At 40.2% G+C, this 14,351-nt stretch overlaps 1 pseudogene; it reads right to left on the reverse strand.

Moving 5' to 3' along the window:
- Positions 1–664: 664 nt before the first annotated feature.
- Esco2-ps1 (establishment of cohesion 1 homolog 2 (S. cerevisiae), pseudogene 1) lies at positions 665–4,048 on the reverse strand (annotated as a pseudogene).
- Between the last annotated feature and the right edge of the window lie 10,303 nt (positions 4,049–14,351).

Consider the following 14,351-nt stretch of genomic DNA (forward strand, 5'->3'; position numbering starts at 1 on the left):
ACACAAATGCATATCAGGAAAGCTTGACATAAGAATGGACCCAAGAGGAGAACCATTGCCCTAACAGGAAGGTCTACTCAAGTGGTCTCTATATTTACAGCTCCAGAGAGCTTCAAGGTTCATTTTTCACTGAATTCTCCTCTCCTACTACTTTTATTAAAAAATCTATGTCACTCTGGCTTTACTCACAAAGGTGGTTTCTAAAAAGAGAAAAATAAGACAGCTCAGAAAGGTTTTTTTTTTTTTCATTTTTTCTTTTGGAGACAGGGTCATGTTATGAAGCCAAGTTGCCCTGAACATACTATGTCCCTAAATTAACCATAAATTCATGCTTCTACTCTTGAGTGCTGATTACATGAATCACCAGGCCAGGCTCCATTACAGTACTTTGAATGTTTAAAAACAAAAAAAAAATAAAACATAAGAGGAAAAAATGAATAGAACTGAATATATATTCCCCCACCAACCCATGGATGCCTGACACCATTCACAGTCCAAAACTTGTAAATACTACGTTTTTTCCCTGAGGTAAAGTTTAGTTTCTAAGTGATATTTAATGAGATATTGACAATATTAACTAACAATCAAAGAGAGCAAGTATAGAATATATTTGACACAAAAGGTTTTTTTTTTTTTTTTTTTTTTTTTTTTTGCAATTCAACTCCATACTTTATTCAGATGTACTGTTCAGTGACTTTTTCTGTTCCAAGATCCCATTCAAATGCCACACTTCAGGATGTCATGACCCTTTGACTAAATTTCAAACTTTTGTTTTTCATTGCTTTTGAGTCTTAGGGTATGGTGGTTATATATTTTGTACAACTGGGACTTGTCTTGAGGTTTAGTTCATGTTCACATGGAATTATACTTGAGAAAGGTAAATACCCTTCTGATGTAGCAAACCAAATCTCAACACAGTAGCACTGGCTGTTGCTATTGTCAGCAGGGTACCTGCTAGTGTGACGCTCATTTTCCTCCTTTCCATTGCTATACTCTAATGCGCAGTCTGCCTTAGGACTTAACTGTTGTCCACAATTCATTTTTTGGTATGGACTCAAATTATTACTATATGTGGTACTTGCAGAAGCCTGGCTATCTGACTTGAATCCTTGGAAGCTATGGTAGGGGAGAAGTAACTCCCAAGGGTTGTTCTCTAACTCCATGGAGGCACCTTGAAATGCATGCATGACACACATGCACACTAGCAATAATTAGAACAACTGTGATTGGCTTCTCACAAGTCACTGAACAATGGAATGTTAATAAAATATAATAAACATTTAAGATTTTGTGCAGAAAATAGCATTAAAATGTTATAATTTTAACACTTTCTCACTATTTTTGGAAGGATTACAGGCAAATTAGACTAAAGATGAACCAATTTTACAAACAATAATACAACCTAGAAACAAAAATTTCTTCCTTAATGTCTCATGCCAGGTATCAGTTAAATGACCTTTAACAATTAAAACCACTTGAATTTTTTGTTTTAGAAATGAGTATCAAATTCAGAAAATCTGAGGTGAACTTAGGTAAACTGAGTATTCCATAAGGTCATTACGTTCTTAGGTCCATTAGTCTGATTCATGACTTTCATTACCTACCAGCAATTTCATTTAATAAAATCAGATAACAATGCCAAATAGCCTTAATTAAATTTTATGATAAGCATGCTTTTGATTAATTTTCTAAGGGATTATGGAATTATTTTACCTAAGTAGATATGAATAATGATTTCTGCTATCTAAACCAGAAATTCAAAATACTTTTAAGTATTTTCAACTTAGCTGCTACAATATGCTCGTAAAGTAGGATCACTACATAAGGAATTCCGGAATTGTCTCATGGCCTGTGTTTAGATTTGCCTCTACTGATGTAACATGAGACAACCACATGGTCTAAAAGTGAGTTCACGTGTTCCTTATAAAGTGGCCCAGTTTTTGCGAAAGCTACCGTTCTGTGAAGTTTTTCAGAATTATGAACTCAAGAGTGTATATGAAGATCTTTTTTCCCTTTGAATCTCAAACAATTCTCAACAAATTATCTAACACATAAAGAAAAAACTTGTATGTACATGTGTACAGTCTTACAATTTTCATTCTGATACTAATTAGTTTTTATCTAGCTGAACTTTTCCACATAGTACCAGATTTGTGGTTACAATTGGTTTTAGCTATGAAAATTATATACAAGGAAATTAGGGGTGTTGCAATACTTGGTTGCAAATAATTTGCCATCTGGTGTTAGGTCAGAAAATGCAATTTCATTAATGCTGAGGAAACAGCCAAACATGAAGCAATTCCTGACAGTGTCAACCAGTCGTCTTGCAATGCGTTTTCTTCTTTTTAGTTTGAAGACCCAGATTCTACTTATTCCACAAATTGCAGGTTCTGGTACATCTGAACACCGCCAAGCTCTAGAACATTCTTTAGTGGTACTTGGTTCTGACAGGACACGAAAGGCCTGTTTGATGGGTTCCGCAATTAAACATCCAACTACTCTCTTTTCATCAATAAAGAGGAAGGTTTTGGTTTTGTTTGGACACATGGGAACAACTTGCTGGAAACCCAATTCCAGATCCACAAGTTCTTGGACATCCTCTACCTTTTTGATGGCATAACTTGGATCACGTGGCAGGACCAACACAATCTTCCCATCCCAAAACTCTGCTACTATCCGTTCTCTTTTCCATCCCACATATTTAATTCCCTCCAGAAATCGGTGGTGATGTTGGAGATGTTGTATTTCATCTTCAGGGTTGGAAGCAGTATAGATCATGCCACAAGACTTACACATAGTCGTCCCAAAATGTTTCTGACCCGCGTCAATAGCAAGCTGGTCTTTTCCTCCTTTATTTGTATCTCTGAAATTAATATTTTTCTGTACATTTGTCTGTTTCAAGAAGTTAGTACATGCAGTAGATCCCACAGAAGACTGTTCTTCAGATGGAGACCTTTTTGTGTTCGTTGAAGAAACACTGAAGATAGAATAGACAGACTCCGAAGAAATTGTCTTGTTCTCAAGTGACTTCTCTGAAGGAAAATTATGTTTATCAAGTTTACACTCCTTTGAAGAAACTACTGCACCTGAGGAATTCTTTCCCAGTTTCTCTTCACTTTCACTTCTTGCGTCTAGTAGCTCAACATTTGATTTCTCTCCCACTAACAAGGACTTTGGGACTTGCTTTGCCTCAAGGGCATCTTCAGTGACCTCTGGTTCATTTTTCTGCAAAAGTATTGGTAATGGCTTATCTTCTAGAGGTGACTTTTTAAGAAAGTTTCTTTTTCTAACAAAAAATGCTGCTCCACCTTGGAGTGTAACTTGTGGTCTTATTTTCTGGCTTAGAACCCGAGGAGGAGAATTTGGAGGATTTTCTGTGGGAAAACAACTGCTCTCTTTGTCCACAACTGGCTTATAGGCCACTTGACTTGGCTTGGAATTTTTCAGGTTTCTTGATATAGACTTGACGTGCTTGTAATTTGGTTGATGATTAGCAGTTAAACTCTTCTGCCTTTTTTTATTCTTGGTACAGACTGGTTTTCTCTGAATTTTTTCTGTCACACTGGGAAAAGGTTTATCTTCATTTTTAGTTGCTAGACAAATAGATTTACACTCTCTTATCAACTTCCTCTCCAGTGGATTGAGGTAGTGCTTATTTTTATTGTAGAAAGATACAGTAGACACAACTGGTTTAAATAACGAGCTATGGTTTGCAAATGACAACATATTATTTTCAGTTGTTTTGAGTGGACTTGAAGAGAAATGTCGTTGGTGGGAGCATGGCTTTTCTTCCTTTTGAACACTGCTTTGACAATTATGTTTCTTATTAGGTGATGAATATAGATTTTCAGCAAATCTTAGTTTGCTTGATGAAATATCTCTTAATAGGCTATCATCATTATCAGCCTTCAGTGTATGTCGCTTCCTCTTCCTTGGAGTAAAAGTTGCCATCATCATAACTAAATTCCTTCGTTCCTCAGTCTCCCTTTGGACCCGCGTCCACTCCTGCGAGGGACCTACGGAAAGATACCTCAGCACCTCAGCAAGCGAACAAATCTCAAAAGGTTTGTTTTTAACTTCATGAATTGTTTACTTTTAGAATTTGCCATTTAATATAATCAAATCAGAGTTGATCACAAGCAGCTAAAACCACAGAGAATGTAACTGTCAATGAAAGGAAACCATTGTAGACAACAGGCTGGTCTAGAACGTGAAGATGAGGGTGGCCTTAAACTTACAGTGATCCTTCTTTCAAGTGTTGGTATTATAGATAGTTTTCACATTCTGCAAGAAAAGGAAAGCATCTCCAAAATCAAGATTCAAAGAGGAATTCAAGATTCAGTTTTTTGATTCAGTCCCAAAGTAAATAAAGCAAAGCTGCTATTATTGCTGTATAAAACCCAAGGGACTCAGAGAGAAAAGTCCAAAGACCTGTGCAAACATAAGCAAGACCAGTGAAATGGCACTGTCACTGGGGAGAGACTCTAGTGAGGCACAGTGGCTGTGGGTTCGTTAGGTTACCCCTAACTGCTGCGTCAGAGCCTGGTTCTCCTCTTCTTTAAATATTTGTTGTGTGGTTGATTAAACCCATTGATTTTAGTATATGTGCTGCCCAAGTGAGCACAAACCCATTGATTAATGGGAAGAGAAGACAATGTTGAATGTTGAGGCATTCAAAACAATGAAAATTAAGAACTTACAAAATTTAATTATATTTTAATTTTAATTATTTTGTTTTAGCTGGGAAGAAACTCGCTTATGCCATTGTGTATGTGGAGGTCATAGGTGTGGGTTCTCTCATTCCACTGTGTAGGTACTGGGGGTTGGACTCAAGTTACCAGATTTGTTGGCAAACACCATTACCAACTGAGCCATCTTGCTTTCCCCCAAATTAAGTATTTTTGTCCAACATTTTAACAAAGACTTTAAAAGGAGTCATGTCTGATGAGTTTTGTATTATAGAGAATGGGCTGTCAATTACAGATTGAATTACTGTGACACAATAGGAAAGCACTCGGTAGACACCATTAACCTTGATCTGATGGAGACGGTCATGGTGGCCTGCCTTTTGTACCTTCCTTCCTTAAAGGAGAGAGAAGTAACCCAACAATTAACTTTGCCTAATGAAGAAACATGCCTCTGTTTTGTAAGCTACTGAAATATTACCATCACTTGTTACTTTAGAACTCTAGTCCATTCTCATTAATGAACTCATTTAATTATTTTAGTGAATCTCTCCCACCCATTACAAAGCAGGCTCAGGTTACAAGTAGGAAGAAAATAATCTGAATCATGGAGAAGATATTTATAGATGAAGCTGTTTGTGGTAGGATTATTTTAAACCAGCCCTGCCCTAAGAAGACAGGCAGCTGCAGAGAAGCATGTCATCTGCACGTCTTAGATACTCAGAAAGCATATGGATAATGTGGGAGAATACTGGTGGTTGTCATTAGTATCACACAATAAATAAGCAGAAAACACTAACAGTGCTAAACAGTTGTGTTGGCTATTTTTTTTGTGTGTTTACTTTTTTCATCTTGGATTTTTCTAAATATTTAAACATAAATTGGTATTAATTTTCATTTCAAAACAATGCTTCTCTCTCAATTATTCAGCCTTTAAAACTTTCTTTTTTAAAAAAATCCAACTTTTTTTAGTTTTTTCTTTATCTTTTTTTATTTACATTTCAAATGTTATTTTCTTTCCTATTTTCTCCTCTAGAAACCTGCTATCTCCCCCTGTTTCTATGAGGATGCTACCCCACCCACACATCACTCCCTTCCACCTCCCTGCCCTGACATTCCCCTACACTAGGGCATTGAGTCTTGACAGGACCAAGGGCCTCTCTTCCCATTGATGGCAGACAAGGCCATCCTCTGCTATATATGTGTCTGGAGCCATAGGTCCATCCCTGTGTACTCTTCGGATGGTGGTTTAGTCCCTGGGAGCTCTGGGGGGGAGTGTCTGGTTGGTTGATATTATTCTTATGGGGTTGCAAACCCCCTTTAAAACTTTCTAATAGTTGATTTCATTATCTCATTGGTTCTTCTTAATCCTAGATACAGCTTTTCCTTACTTTTGTCCAAAGTCTGGGTGGTGGATGATACATTACAGTTTACATATTTTGTGCTTTTGTGCATATGGGTATTGCTGGGGACAGCAGACTGTGACAGGGAATGCCAATAGTAGACCAGGATGGAGACATCTCAGAAGCCCCTGAGAAGCAGAAGACACATCCCTCCAGAGGACCCACCATCTGAAATAAGAGGCTGCCTGTAGGAGGTTGGAATGGAGACATCTCAATAGCCTGCAGCAACTCTTTGTAAAAAACAGTTGTTCCCATTTCTCCTAACCTTAGCCCTGGACAACAACCCTGTATAGATTTCATTTGTGTATGACTGCTTTTCAGTTGATCTTGGTGTGCATTATTATTCTACTATATCTAACTTTCCTACTTCTTTCTCCTTCTGCTCCAGTGAATTCTGTGAAACTAGATGTTCCTTGATGTAATAATTCTTAAACAATTGGAAATTGAGGCATGGGGCACAGCACAGCAGAGTCCTAATGGCCCAGGTGTATGCTGTGTGTTCTTATCTTGGCAACAATATAATAATTGCACAACGGAATGCTTCACTCCTTCTTTAAATGAGGAAAAAGAATACCCTTGGCAGGGAAGGGAGACGCAAAGATTAAAACAGAGACTGAAGGAACACCCATTCAGAGCCTGCCCCACATTTGGCCCATACATATACAGCCACCCAATTGGACTAGATGGATGAAGCAAAGAAGTGCAGACCGACAGGAGCCGGATGTAGATCGCTCCTGAGAGACACAGCCAGAATACAGCAAATACAGAGGCGAATGCCAGCAGCAAACCACTGAACTGAGAATAGGTCCCCTATTGAAGGAATCAGAGAAAGAACTGGAAGAGCTTGAAGGGGCTCGAGACCCCAAAAGTACAACAATGCCAAGCAACCAGAGCTTCCAGGGAATAAGCCACTACCTAAAGACTATACATGGACTGACCCTGGACTCAGACCCCATAGGTAGCAATGAATATCCTAGTAAGAGCACCAGTGGAAGGGGAAGCCCTGGGTCCTGCTAAGACTGAACCCCCAGTGAACTAGTCTATGGGGGGAGGGCGGCAATGGTGGGAGGGTTGGGAGGGGAACACCCATAAGGAAGGGGAGGGGGTGGGGGATGTTTGCCCGGAAACCGGGAAAGGGAATAACACTCGAAATGTATATAAGAAATACTCAAGTTAATAAAAAAAAAAAATAAATAAAAAAAAATAATTGCACAACGGTAGTTCCAGATTGATGCTTAACTTGCAAAGAAAATTTGAAGAAATTATTAGAAAATGGATTATAGCCAACATGGGACCCCATCAAAGGAAAACATTATTGAAGTAATGAAATACATTTGGCATAACATTTGAGAGTGGTTACTTGATAAGAAAGCATAGAATGCATAAAATTAAATACTAGTAAATAATACTAGTATTTGAAATAGAATTCTTAGGAGTGTTACTGTGTGCAGTGTAAAGGATCAGAAAGCTAGTGGATCTACTGAATTCAGGGTTAACTCGATTCTTTCTGTCCATTGCCTTTCAGCTTTGCCCATGTCATTTATCATTAGAGCTTCACAGGAAAATAAAAGTAGCTGACCTCAGAGCTCTGAGTTCTGAAGTATAATAAGTCAAAAGTTGAAGTTTAAATAGTGATAAGTTTGCAGTTATTATTATGTTGGCCACAGGCCTGGCAATAGGGGAAGCTTGAAACTTTGGGGAACAATTGTAATTTTTTAAAAAATATTTATGTTATGTATGTGAGTACACTGTTGCTGTCTTCACACACCCAGAAGAGGGCATTGGATCCCATTGCAGATGGCTGTGAGCCACCATGTGGTTGCTGGGAATTGAACTCAGGATCTCTGGAAGACCAGTCAGTGCTCTTAATGGCTGACTTAGTCCCCAATTGTAATTCTTAATTCTTTGTGAAATGTTATTCCTTTGAATTTGATTTGGCAATGATTATACAATCTCTTTTTTTCCTACCTGCTTTTGGAGTACCAATAAAAGACTGGGACAAGAGAAATGTGAGCAAGTGAGTGAGAGAACATGTGTGAGCATGGGAAGAGCGTGTGAAGAGTGGGGGAAGAGAGAATGTGAGGTGTGTGTGAAGATTGTGTGTGTGAGTGAAAGGAGAGTGCATGTGGTGTGTGTGAGGTGTGTATGAAGAGTGTGTGTGTGAGAGTGAAAGGGTAACAATCAGAAGTGTGCATGAGTGTGGAAGTTGGAGAAAAGAAAAGCACAAAGGAGAAAAGCAGAGTGAACAAGAGAATGCAGAGTGTGTGCAGCCTCAAGCTGAGAGAGAGAGAGAGAGAGAGAGAGAGAGAGAGAGGAGTGAGGGAGGGAGGGAGGGAAGGAGGTAGGGAGGGAAGGAGGTAGGGAGGGAGGGAAGGAGGTAGAGAGGGAGGGAAGGAGAGAGAGAGAGAGAGAGGGAGAGAGAGAGAGAGAGAGAGAGAGAGAGAGAGAGAGAGAGAGAGAGTTTAAGCCTTGAAACATTGCCTGTCAGTTTGTACCCAAAGAGTAGTCTGTGTATATTTATTATGCGCCTTCCAGATATCCCTGTTTCCAGTTGAGAACTCCGATCCTGTGTTGAGGCTGAACCCTGACAGGGTATGTAGAAAATATGAATTTTAAAGAAAAGATTTCTATCTGTTCATCTCTTTAAAAGACATTGTAGACAGTGTGGGTATATTTAAATTAAGGGCCTTTGACTTTGAATAAGGTCCTCCTTCCTCTGCCTATGGTCCTTATGTCATGAAAACTCCAGGCAGAAGCATCCCTAGTTGATGAGTTGAAGAGAATAAGTTAACATTTTCATGTCTGACATGCCATTCAGCTCTTCAGGAAACAATCACCTCATTTGTCTTTCTGAGTGGGTATCAATGGAAATATCTTACTCAAAGTAAGTTGTCCTCTATAGACTGACTTCTGCACAATCTTCACAGAGCTGCCAGGACAGTTTCTTGTGCTATATACAAAATGACATGTATGTATACCCTTATAGTACTCAGGTAAAATTGTTCCAACACACCAAGACCCTCAGAAGGAAGAGAGAGCTTGAGAAGATTCCATAGGGACCATGAATGAGACTCAGTACTTAGTGCATACCATGTCCATATCCTCATGAAACAGGAAAGAAAAACAAATTGATACAAACAGCAGGATCTTCCCTAAACCTGGCAGGGTTTGACTCAATGATTCAAGAACAAGTTGCTTGTTACCTGGCTGGATTTCCTTCCTTTCCAAACGTGAACTTCTGCACACAGAAAATGAGGAGCCCTGACTGCATGACATGGAATGTCTCATAAAGCTATGGGAATACAGTTAAGTCGGTTTTTATTTTTTCTACCACATGAGAGCCTTTGGTGTGGGTTTAAAAACATCAATGAAGCCAATTTCTACACCCGAGGAACTCCTATACCTTGACCTTGTCAGATGAGCAGAACTGTGGTCTCCAAAGAGCAACTATCTGTACCCTTCTAGCCTCCTTGCTGCTCATTGCATGGGCTCAGTGTGACCATCACACATCTGAAGAACAAGCACTGGTCACATACCACACTGCTGGAAGAGCACCAGGTCAGGTGACAAACAGCAAAGGGTTCAGGGCTGCAAATTCTGGCAGCCCCATGCTTCTTGGATGTCAGAAATCAAATCAATAGAGGCCATGATGATAGGAAACTCTGAGCTCTCTTTCCTATGACCTTAGAGGAAAATTAATATGCTTTCAAAGTTCAAGTTTGAAAATTCACAGAGAAAGATGCTGTTTTGAAAGATTGGTTCATATGCCCTTGGTCGAGTTACCATGTCCAGGAGGGAAAGATGTGATGATAGACCGTGTCTATTGACACATAGCCCTGTTGTCAAGGAGATTTGAGTCTAATGGCACAGAGAGTAGAAGGTAGGTGCTGGGCAGAGAAAGAAAAGCACTGGCGTGTAGGATCTCTGTGGCTATGTAGGAAGCTACATGAACTTGGCATAAGCTCTGCTTGTCTATTTATTAATAATGCTATAGGTGGCTGGACTCTATTCAAGATGTCATAAGGTATTGGGTATTGGTAGGGTTATATCCTCGCTGGAGCTTGGAATCATCTGCCAAGCTCATGGGGTTTGTGGAAGCCTTCGATCCATTGCGGCATAGAGCTGAGGTGTCCATTTCATTGCTGGCTGACAGCATGAGGTACTCTCAGCTTCTAAGACTATCTCACACTCTTCATCACACTGTCTCCTGCATCTTTGGAGCTAGCAGGAGAGACCCCTCCACCCATATACTGCCCTAAGGTCAAATCTATCACACACTTCAATCTCTTACCTGCAGGAATCCAATCCCTTCTAAATGATTATTCCCTGCTAAATCTAAATTAGATTAGCACCTACCCAAACCTCAGGCCCAGTCTAAGCTCCCTTGTTTGAAATCAATTAATTTGACACTTAAACTACATCTGAGAAAAATCTCATGTCTGGAATAGTTAGCTTAGTGTTTGAGTGTCTGGGAGAATATGGTCACTGGGAAAGCCACCAGCAAGAATATTGGAGCGAACTTTTAAAATATCCTTGCACACCTCTGATCTGAGCTTAAGAAACTTGAATCAGTGGGCTGAAAGTATAGCTAGGTTAGTAGAGTGCTTTCCCAGCATGTGCAAAGCCCTGAGTTTGATCCCTAGCACTGAATAAAACTGGATGTGGTAGTGTGGCCTGTAACCCCTAGCACTACAGAGTGGGAAGCAGGAGGATCAGAAATTCAAAGTCATCCTCAAGTACATAGAGAATTTGAGATTAGCCTGCACTTTTTAAAGAAGCTGGAGGGGTTTGCAACTCCATAGGAAGAACAACATCAACCAACCAGACACCCCAGAGCTCCCAGGGAGTAAATCACGAACCAAGGAGTACACATGGAGTGACCCATGGCTCCAGCCACATATGTAAGCAGAGGATGGCATTGTCTGGCATCAATAGGAGGAGAAGCCCTTGGTGCAGTGAAGGCTTGATTTCCCCAGAGTAGGGGAATGTCAGGCTGGTGAGGTGGGAGTGGGTGGGTGGGAGGAGGAGCACCCTCATAGAAGAAGGGGGAGGGAGATGGGAAGAAAAAAATGGCAAAAAAGAAGCTGGGCATGCTATCTTATACCTATTATACCAGCCCTTAAAAGGTTAAGGCAGGAGGATCACCATGAAATCGAGGACTGCAAAGGCTCCAGAATGAGACCCTAACTTAAAAACCAACACAAAGCAAAACAAACAAACAAAAAAGAAAGGAAGATGAAAGGGAGATTCTGATATTAAGATCCTATTCCCTAATTGGCTCTTGATTTGTCAATAAAGAAGGCAGGGAGAAAAAATAAGGGGATAAAAGAAGTTTAAGTCAGTCTTGAAACATGCTTCAAAGGATGATTCATCTGGGCCAGATATAACAGTGCATTCCTGTCATATCTGGAGGCTGGGGGAAATTTGTGAATTGAAGGCCAAGACAGGCTACATGGAGAAATTGTAAGATAGTGGCCACCGTTGATAAGCCAGGCAGAAGGCACTTAGAAGGAACTGAGTATATCAGCAGTTTCATCCTGGACTTAGAAATAAGTACCTTCTGCTTAAGGTGCTTCTCTACGGAATTTATTTATTTATTTTTTTTTATTAACTTGAGTATTTGTTATATACATTTCGAGTGTTATTCCTTTTCCCGGTTTCCGGGCAAACATCCCCCTCCCCCCTCCCCTTCCTTATGGGTGTTCCCCTCCCAACCCTCCCCCCATTGCCGCCCTCCCCCCATAGACTAGTTCACTGGGGGTTCAGTCTTAGCAGGACCCAGGGCTTCCCCTTCCACTGGTGCTCTTACTAGGATATTCATTGCTACCTATGGGGTCAGAGTCCAGGGTCAGTCCATGTATAGTCTTTAGGTAGTGGCTTAGTCCCTGGAAGCTCTGGTTGCTTGGCATTGTTGTACTTTTGGGGTCTCGAGCCCCTTCAAGCTCTTCCAGTTCTTTCTAAGATTCCTTCAATAGGGGACCTATTCTCAGTTCAGTGGTTTGCTGCTGGCATTCGCCTCTATATTTGCTGTATTCTGGCTGTGTCTCTCAGGAGCGATCTACATCCGGCTCCTGTCGGTCTGCACTTCTTTGCTTCATCCATCTTGTCTAATTGGGTGGCTGTATATGTATGGGCCACATGTGGGGCAGGCTCTGAATGGGTGTTCCTTCAGTCTCTGTTTTAATCTTTGCCTCTCCCTTCCCTGCCAAGGGTATTCTTTTTCCTCATTTAAAGAAGGAGTGAAACATTCACATTTTGATCATCCGTCTTGAGTTTCGTTTGTTCTAGGGATCTAGGGTAATTCAAGCATTTGGGCTAATAGCCACTTATCAATGAGTGCATACCATGTATGTCTTTCTGTGATTGGGTTAGCTCACTCAGGATGATATTTTCCAGTTCCAACCATTTGCCTACGAATTTCATAAACTCGTTGTTTTTGATAGCTGAGTAATATTCCATTGTGTAGATGTACCACATTTTCTGTATCCATTCCTCTGTTGAAGGGCATCTGGGTTCTTTCCATTTTCTGGCTATTATAAATAAGGCTGCGATGAACATAGTGGAGCACGTGTCTCTTTTATATGTTGAGGCATCTTTTGGGTATATGCCCAAGAGAGGTATAGCTGGATCCTCAGGCAGTTCAATGTCCAATTTTCTGAGGAACCTCCAGACTGATTTCCAGAATGGTTTTACCAGTCTGCAATCCCACCAACAATGGAGGAGTGTTCCTCTTTCTCCACATCCTCGCCAGCATCTGCTGTCACCTGAGTTTTTGATCTTAGCCATTCTCACTGGTGTGAGGTGAAATCTCAGGGTTGTTTTGATTTGCATTTCCCTTATGACTAAAGATGTTGAACATTTCTTTAGGTGTTTCTCCGCCATTCGGCATTCCTCAGCTGTGAATTCTTTGTTTAGCTCTGAACCCCATTTTTTAATAGGGTTATTTGTTTCCCTGCGGTCTAACTTCTTGAGTTCTTTGTATATTTTGGAAATAAGGCCTCTATCTGTTGTAGGATTGGTAAAGATCTTTTCCCAATCTGTTGGTTGCCGTTTTGTCCTAACCACAGTGTCCTTTGCCTTACAGAAGCTTTGCAGTTTTATGAGATCCCATTTGTCGATTCTTGATCTTAGAGCATAAGCCATTGGTGTTTTGTTCAGGAAATTTTTTCCAGTGCCCATGTGTTCCAGATGCTTCCCTAGTTTTTCTTCTATTAGTTTGAGTGTGTCTGGTTTGATGTGGAGGTCCTTGATCCACTTGGACTTAAGCTTTGTACAGGGTGATAAGGATGGATCGATCTGCATTCTTCTACATGTTGCCCTCCAGTTGAACCAGCACCATTTGCTGAAAATGCTATCTTTTTTCCATTGGATGGTTTTGGCTCCTTTGTCAAAAATCAAGTGCCCATAGGTGTGTGGGTTCATTTCTGGGTCTTCGATTCTATTCCATTGGTCTATCTGTCTGTCTCTGTACCAATACCATGCAGTTTTTATCACTATTGCTCTGTAATACTGCTTGAGTTCAGGGATAGTGATTCCCCCTGAAGTCCTTTTATTGTTGAGGATAGCTTTAGCTATCCTGGGTTTTTTGTTATTTCAGATGAATTTGCAAATTGTTCTGTCTAACTCTTTGAAGAATTGGATTGGTATTTTGATGGGGATTGCATTGAATCTGTAGATTGCTTTTGGTAAAATGGCCATTTTTACCATATTAATCCTGCCAATCCATGAGCATGGGAGATCTTTCCATCTTCTGAGGTCTTCTTCAATTTCTTTCCTCAGTGTCTTGAAGTTCTTATTGTACAGATCTTTTACTTGCTTGGTTAAAGTCACACCGAGGTACTTTATATTATTTGGGTCTATTATGAAGGGTGTCGTTTCCCTAATTTCTTTCTCGGCTTGTTTCTCTTTTGTATAGAGGAAGGCAACTGATTTATTTGAGTTAATTTTATACCCAGCCACTTTGCTGAAGTTGTTTATCAGCTTTAGTAGTTCTCTGGTGGAACTTTTGGGATCACTTAAATATACTATCATGTCATCTGCAAATAGTGATATTTTGACCTCTTCTTTTCCGATCTGTATCCCTTTGATCTCCTTTTGTTGTCTGATTGCTCTGGCTAGAACTTCAAGAACTATATTGAATAAGTAGGGAGAGAGTGGGCAGCCTTGTCTAGTCCCTGATTTTAGTGGGATTGCTTCAAGTTTCTCTCCATTTAGTTTAATGTTAGCAACTGGTTTGCTGTATATGGCTTTTACTATGTTTAGG

Source organism: Rattus norvegicus, chromosome 7 (assembly GCF_021556685.1).
Source record: "Rattus norvegicus strain SHRSP/BbbUtx chromosome 7, alternate assembly SHRSP_T2T, whole genome shotgun sequence".
In the NCBI taxonomy this organism is placed as follows: Eukaryota; Metazoa; Chordata; class Mammalia; order Rodentia; family Muridae; genus Rattus; species Rattus norvegicus.